Raw genomic sequence first — 8,490 nt, 5'->3', positions numbered from 1 at the left:
GTTGACTACTGTCGGTGTCAAAACCGGCGGATCTCGGGTAGGGGGTCCCGATCTGTGTGTCAAGGCTGATGGTAACAGGAAGCAAGGGACACAGATGTTTACCCAGGTTCGGGCCCTCTCGATGGAGGTAAAACCCTACTTCCTGCTTGATTAATATTGATGATATGGGTAGTACAAGAGTAGATCTACCACGAGATCATAGAGGCTAAACCCTAAGAGCTAGCCTATGATGGTATGATTGTAATTGTGATCGGCCTTCTAAGGACCAACCTCTTCGGTTTATATAGACACCGGAGAGGGCTAGGGTTTACATGGAATCGGTTACAAGGAAGGAAATATAATATCCGGATCGCCAAGCTTGACTCCCATGCAAAGGAGAGTCCCATCCGGACACGGGCCGAAGTCTTGAGTCTTGTACCTTCACACTTCAATAGTCCGGACGTTGTACACAGTCCGGCTGTCCAGATACCCCCTAATCCAGGCCTCCCTCAGTAGCCCCTGAACCAGGCTTCAATGACGATGAGTCCGGCGCGCAGTATTGTCTTCGTCATTGCAAGGCGGGTTCCTTCTCCGAATACTCCAAAGTGGTTAGCGAACACATAGACCGTGTCCGGATCTTGCAAGATGATCGTCACATGGCATAAATCCGTGTAAGTGCATCTAGTGCCCCTTAGTGATTTTGGTGTATTGAAGACTTATAGGTTAAGGGGCTGATGCGTTTGTGAGTGTACACAGGTCTATAAGTCTATGAGGAGTTTGATATTTACAGAGAAATTCGACCCCTAAAAATGAAGTTCTTCGACTGAAGACTTTGATATTCTGAAGACGTTCTGAAGACTTTGAAAGTGAAGAATTTGGTGTGACCTTGAAGACTTGGTATTCATTTGAGGAACATGAAGCGTGAAGACTTTTGTTTTCGTAGTTTCATTTTCTCTTTCTTGAGTCATAGGAAACACCGTACTGTTAAAGGGGGTCGAGGAAATACTAAGGAAAAATTTCCATGTGATGCTCAACTCAAAATCCTACACCTACCAATCCCTTCGAGTGAAGCCATTGGAAATCTCATACAGTTCAGTCAATTTCTTCAGTGACAGAGACGTAGTTCTTCTGGTCACTGAGGACTTTGCTCTGACTGAGGAGTTAGGAATTCGCCAGTGCGAATTGCCTACACAGTGAGGAATATGATAGCCCTGAGGAATTTGAGAGTCAAATTTCCGACCGTTGCTGTGTTGCGCGCCGGCTGTCCCAAAATATCTTATCCACCTAACGGTCATATCATTGAAGGGCATTTATGTCTTATCATGTCGGGCTGCTCCCTAGGCTATAAATAGCTGCCCCCCTACAACCACTAGTTGGTTGGCTGCTCAGAGAGAACTTGACACCTGTCATTTGAGAGCAACCCATCCTCCGACGACTTTGAGCAAAAATCATCAAGTGAGGAAAATCCAAAACCAAACCCCCACAAACCCAAAGTGATTGAGCATCACTGAAGAAATTGATCCTGCATGGATCCGACGCTTGTTACCTTTGAAGACTGTGCTTCTTCCAGACGGTTAGGCGTCAAGGTCTAGAGCATCCAAGAGGAATTGTGGATCGCCGAGTGACCAAGTCTGTGAAGGTTTGGAAGTCACCTAAAGACTTACCACGAGTGATTGGACGAGGCCTGCGTGGTCTTAGTTCAAGGAGAATATGGTGAGGACTGGGTGTCCTTAGTTGCGGCTCAGTGACTGGGTGTCCGGGACTGCGTGTCCTCGAGTTTAAATACTCAGCCGGTCCAACCAGACGTACAACTGAGACAGCAGTTGGAATTGGTTTACCAAATCATTGTCTTCACCAACCTAACTGGTTCTATTTCCTCAACTCTTACATTTCCTCATTACTGTGTTGAATGTTTGTTCATATCTGTGTTTGAAGACTTTGACTGAATACTTTCTCAATTTCCTCAGTTCAATTTCTTTAGTCTGTTTGTCTTCATCTTGCGCTATCCTGTGATTACGCTTTCTGTACTCTGTGCTAGTCTTCATTTCATCATGATGACCATGCTTGTATTCTGTTATGCATACTTCTGAGTACTTATTCCGCTGCAAGTAATTCTTCGCTAAGGAATTTCCTCACCAGCAAATTCCTCAGTGAAGAATTCATAAAAATCGCCTATTGGTATCAGAGCAAGGTACTCCCTTGTTCTGTGTGATTTTGGTTTAACCGCCTGGAGTTTTAGTTATGTCAACCGCAGGTATGATCAAGGTCTCGGCTGGGTGTCCTACCTTTGATGGGACGGACTACCCCTACTGGAAGAACAAGATGCGAATGCATCTTGAGGCAATTGACAACAATCTCTGGTATGTTGTGGAAAATGGTGTCCCCTCTGTCACACCCTCACTGAACGCTACTGATGTGAAGAGATTCAAGCAACTCGATTCTCAAGCGAAGAATATCATATGTGGCCATCTGAGTAAAGGACACTATGGAAGAGTGAGTTCTTTGGAAACTGCTAAGCTTATCTGGGATAGGCTGTCCAAAGTGAATGAAGGAGTCTCAACTCAGCATGACTCCCGAGTTGATGTTCTTCGGAATCTCTTCAACCGCTTCAAAAGACTCGACAATGAAAATGTTCAACAAACCTTTGATCGCCTCACTGACATCTCAAATGAGCTTCAAGCCCTCGGTGCCACTGACATCACTGATCACGAGGTGGTGAAGAAACTGTTAAGATCGCTTGATTCCTCATTTGATACTCTGGGACTGATGATACAAGAACGTGCTGACTGCAAGTCTCTTGATCCTGCCGATATCCTCGAAAGGCTAAACACTCACGAGTTTCAGCTTGCTGAAAGAGAGATCTCTATGGTTCAAACTATGGAAAACCACGTGCCCTGAAGGCCAAGGCTGTGTCTGACTCTGAATGTGAGGATTCTGGTAGTAGCCTTGGTGACCCTGAAGAATTGAGCCAGGAGCTAGCACTGCTCGTGAAGAAATTCCAGAAGTTCTCAAGATGTGGTCGCTTTGGAAAATCCTCAAGAAGCAGTGATTCCTCATCAAGTGACTATAAGAGAAGGCTGTGCCACAAATGCAAGAAACCTGGTCACTATATTCAAGATTGTCCTCAGTGGGAAAAGGAAATGAAGAAGAAGAAATACAAGGATTACAGTTCTGATGATGCGAAAAGAAGAAGAAATCGTCAAAATCTTCGTCATCAAAATCCTCGAAGTCTTCATCTCACAAGAAGAACAGCTCCAAGAAGGCTCGGGCATTCATTGGCAAGGAAATGGACTCTGAAGCTGAATCTGAGGAAAATGAGGAAGAGGAGGCGTCTGAAGAATCTGAATCTGGTGTGGCGACTCTGGCCTTCGCTACTGCTTTCGTTAGCAAGTCCATCTTCAACACTGAAGAAACTGACTCCACCGACAAGCCTGATGAAGATAATGATGACTATGCTCCCACCTATTGCTTCATGGCAAAAGGTGCAAAGGTACTCAAATACAACTCCTCTGAATCTAGTGAAAATGAATCTGATGAGGATCTCAAGCCCAGCTACTCTAAACTTGCTAAGATTGTTGTAAAACAACAAAGGGCTTTTGAAAAGGTTCAAAGCATGCTAGAAAAAAGTGATGATATGTTGGGTGAAGAAATGGATCGCACTAAAGCCCTGACTGAAAATCTTCAGAGACTTCAGTCTAGGTTTGATAACATTCAAGGTCATCATAACACTCTCTTATCTGATCATGAGAAACTTTCTTATGAATTTCTTCAAAGAAAGCAAGATCTTGAGAACCTAAGAGTGAGTTATGAAGATCTTCAGAAGGAGCGCGATTCATTACTAGCTCAACAGATCAGTGCTTCTCAGGAAGAATTTGTTCCTCCATGCTTAAAGTGCATTGAACGTGAATCTGCTAATTCTTCACCTGAATGTTCAAATGCTTCAACTGTTACAAATTCTTCATCTGCCTCTGTTATCACTAATTCCTCATCTGAGGACATTGCTAGTATCACTGACAATGCAGGGCTGAAGGAATTGTACATGACAGGCATGTACAAAAGCCTCAAAGGGCATCAGACTCTTTGTGATGTGCTTAAAAAGCAGATCCTCAACAGAAACCCTAGGAAAGAGGGTATTGCCTTTGAGAGGAAACTCAATGCTGATGGAACATATTGGAAGCCCGAGCAGTACCCCAAAACCTCATGGGTTGCTGCAAAGGGACCTCCAGTTGATCCATCTAACTTATTTGGCTTTACATGTGAATCTCCTCATTCTCCTGATGAGTCATTTGACTCCAACTATAAACTGTTCAAAAATCAGAATGGTGAAGTATTTGCTAGATATGTTGGCACTAACTGCAGGAACGGTTCCCCTATGAAGAAAATCTGGGTTCCAAAGAAGTGCCTTGAAAGTCTTCAGGTGAATGTCCTCATGACACCACCTGTGAAGAACAGGAACCCCAGATCAAATTCTTAATATGGACCAAATTCTTCATATGGATCCAAGTCCTCATACGGACCAAATTCCTCACATGGATCAAATTCCTCAAAAGGATCAAAGTCCTCATATGATTATCATCGTGCTAACAACTCTGTCTCACAGGGTAGAGCTAAGGGCTATGAATATGTGCATTATTCTTCAAATCATTATGTTCATAAGTCCTCGAAGAATTTCTCTGCTTATTCATATGCTTACCCTAACCCATGTGAAACGAAATGGTTTGGCATCTTTGCCACCTTTCTCATATGGTGCTCGCAGAGTGATGAATTCTTTGCCACCCCTCCAGATGTGGGTGGTGAAGAAAAAGAACTAATCTCTTCTGCAGGGTAAGGTCTCCAGACGTGCTTTAACGTCTAAAGAATTTGCTGGGGACCTGACGAAAATGCCTGAAAGGATGCAGGCGAATCATGATGAAATGAACTTTCATTTCACATGTCTTCATACTGCTATATCTGTTTACTGCTTGATGAAATTCATCTGATGAACTTGATATCATATTCTTCACTGATGAAGCATATGAGATTGTAAGTTACACTAATTCATCTGCAGGATGATCAACCCAAAACCACTGAATGGGTCCTCGATAGTGGATGTACAAATCACATGACTGGTGACAAGAATCTATTGATGGATGCTCCTTTATCACCATCACCTCTGAAGCATATCATCTTTGCTGACAAAGGCAAAAGTCAGGTATTGGGTCTTGGTAAGGTTGCAATCTCTAAGGATAAACACATGGACAAAGTCATGCTTGTTGAGTCCTTAGGATACAACCTCATGTCAGTCTCAATGCTTTGTGATCTTGATATGGTTGTTGTCTTTGGCAAGTATCACTGTGTTGTGATTATGGAAGCTGACAATTCCAAAGTCTTCGAAGGCTTTAGGAGAGGAGATTTGTATATTGTTGATTTTTCTACAGGACCACAACCTGCCGTGTGCCTACTTGCAAAAGCTTCAGAAGGCTGGCTATGGCACCGATGACTTGGTCATGCAGGCATGAGGAATTTGAACACGCTTGCGAAGAAGAAGCATGTCATTGGCATTGAGAATGTCAAATTCCTCAAGGATCACCTATGCGGAGCGTCTGAAGCTGGAAAAATGACCAAGGCCAAGCATCCAGCAAAGACTATCATGACCACTACTCGTCCATTCGAATTGCTTCACATGGACCTCTTCGGACCTAACCATTACTCAGCAGTCACTAATGATGCATCTCTATATGGTTTTGTCATTGTTGATGATTATTCTCGATATACATGGGTACACATTGTTACTTACAAACATGAAGTGCAGGAAGTCTTCAAACGATTTTCCTCGAGGGTTTCAACCAACTTTGGTGTGAAGATCAAGCACATCAGAAGTGACAATGGAACTGAGTTCAAGAATTCCGGTCTTGATGCCTATCTTGATGAACTTGGTATTACTCATGAGTTATCTGCTCCCTATACTCCTCAGCAAAATGGCGTCGTGGAGCGCAAGAACAGAACTCTCGTTGAGATGGCTTGCACTATGCTTGATGAATACAAAACGCCTCAACATTTCTGGATTGATGCAATTGATACTGCTTGCCACATCATCAACAGAGTATATCTTCACAAATTCTTCAAGAAGACGGCCTATGAACTCCTCACTGACAAGAAACCCAATGTGAGTTATTTCAAAGTCTTCGGTGCTAAATGTTGGATTAGAGATCCTCACCACAACTCTAAATTTGCACCGAAAGCACATGAAGGTCTTATGCTTGGTTACGGAAAGGACTCGCACACCTACAGAGTCTTCAACATTGTTCTTCACAAGATTGTTGACACTGTAGATGTGCGGTTCGATGAAACTAATGGCTCGCAAAGAGAGCACCTACCTTCTGTGTTAGATGAACCAGCACCTGAGGATTCCATCAAGTTCAAGGCAACTGAGGATATCATTCCTACTGAAGAATCTGCTGAAGAATTCATTCCTGTTCATGAAGAACGTCGAGCTGATGCACCTGAAGAACATGATGAGGAAAATGGTACTGAAGAAAATGCTCAAATTCCTCAACAACAACCAACTCATCCTCGCGTTGCAAAAGAAGTGCAAGTGGAGAAGATCATCGATGACATTAGAGCCCCAGGTCCTCTCACACTCTCAAAACCTTCACATTTATCTAACTTTTGTGGGCACTATGCTTTTCTCTCTATCACAGAGCCCACTAAGGTAGATGAAGCATTTCTGGAGCCGGAGTGGATTCGGGCTATGCAAGAAGAATTACATCAGTTCGAGCTTAACAATGTCTGGGAACTGGTCAATCGCCCAGATCCTTGCAAGCATAATATCATTGGCACAAAGTGGATCTACCGCAACAAGCAAGATGAAAATGGCCTTGTGGTGAGGAATAAGGCACGACTGGTAGCTCAAGGCTACACACAGGTTGAGGGAATTGATTTCGATGAAACTTTTGCACCTGTTGCTAGACTTGAGGCTATCCGCATATTACTCGCTTATGCTAACCATCATGATATCATCTTATATCAAATGGATGTGAAAAGTGCATTCCTCAATGGTAAGCTTGAGGAAGAAGTATATGTTGCTCAACCCCCAGGTTTTGAAGATCCAAAGAATCCTGACAAAGTCTTCAGACTCAACAAGGCTCTTTATGGCCTCAAGCAAGCCCCTCGGGCGTGGTATGATACATTGAAGGAATTCTTCGTGAAGAATGGCTTCACACCCGGTTCACTCGACCCTACTCTCTTTACTAAATCTTATGATGGTGAACTGTTTGTGTGCCAAATATATGTTGATGATATTATCTTTGGCTGTACTGACCAACGTTATAGTGATGAATTTGCCTATATGATGAGTGAAGAATATCAAATGTCTATGATGGGAGAGTTGAAATTCTTCTCAGGTCTTCAAATTCGTCAGCAGCGCAATGGCATATTCATATCTCAGGAGAAATACCTCAAAGATGTACTGAGGAAATTCGGCATGCAAGATTGCAAAGGCGTCAAAATTCCTATGCCCACAAATGGCCATCTATGCACTGATGAAAATGGTATTGACTTCGATCACAAGGTATACCACTCCATGATTGGTTCTTTATTGTACTTATGTGCATCTAGGCCAGATATAATGCTTAGTGTTTGCATGTGTGCCCGATTTCAAGCTGCACCGAAGGAATCACACCATAAGGCTGTGAAGCATATTCTTCGATATCTAGCTCACACACCAACACTAGGATTATGGTACCCCAGGGGCTCTACTTTTGATCTCATTGGATATTCTGACTCTGACTATGCTGGTGATCATGTGGACCACAAGTCAACATCTGTCACTTGTCATTTCCTCGGACGATCTTTGGTTTGTTGGTCCTCGAAGAAACAGAACTGCGTATCACTGTCTACTGCTGAAGCTGAATACATTGCTGCTGGCTCTTGCTGTGCTCAACTGCTTTGGATGAAGCAAACCCTCAAGGACTATGGCGTCAACATGAAGAATATGCCTCTCCTCTGCGACAATGAGAGTGCCATCAAGATTGCTCACAACCCAGTTCAGCACTCGAAGACAAAGCACATTCAAATTCGTCATCATTTTCTTCGTGATCATGTGTTGAAGGGCGATATCTCCATCAAGCACGTGAAGACTGAAGAACAGCTAGCTGATATCTTCACTAAGCCCTTGGATCAGAAGAGATTTAGCAAGTTGTGGTGTGAGCTAAATATCTTAGAGTCTTCGAATGTTCTTTGAAAACGACACACATCCTAACACTTATGCAAAATTGATGACTTAGATGTGCAACACATGAAGAAACGTTTTTCTTCAATCAATGAAGAATAACACTCTAAGTGTGAATAAATTAATGAATAATTTGATTCTCAGAACCATACGACAATTGTACGCGGTGTCTGAAATCATCATTCTTATACGGTGGGACACGCCACCACAAAAAGTTGAAAATCTTCAATTTGAGTTTTTCCTCATTTTTGAAATTCTTCAGTTTTCAAATTCTTCAACTTTGCAAAATCTTCACTGTTTTC

Source organism: Triticum dicoccoides, chromosome 5B (genome assembly GCF_002162155.2).
Source record: "Triticum dicoccoides isolate Atlit2015 ecotype Zavitan chromosome 5B, WEW_v2.0, whole genome shotgun sequence".
Taxonomy (NCBI): domain Eukaryota; kingdom Viridiplantae; phylum Streptophyta; class Magnoliopsida; order Poales; family Poaceae; genus Triticum; species Triticum dicoccoides.
The sequence above is the reverse complement of the archived record's forward strand: the minus strand, read 5'-3'. Positions refer to the sequence as shown.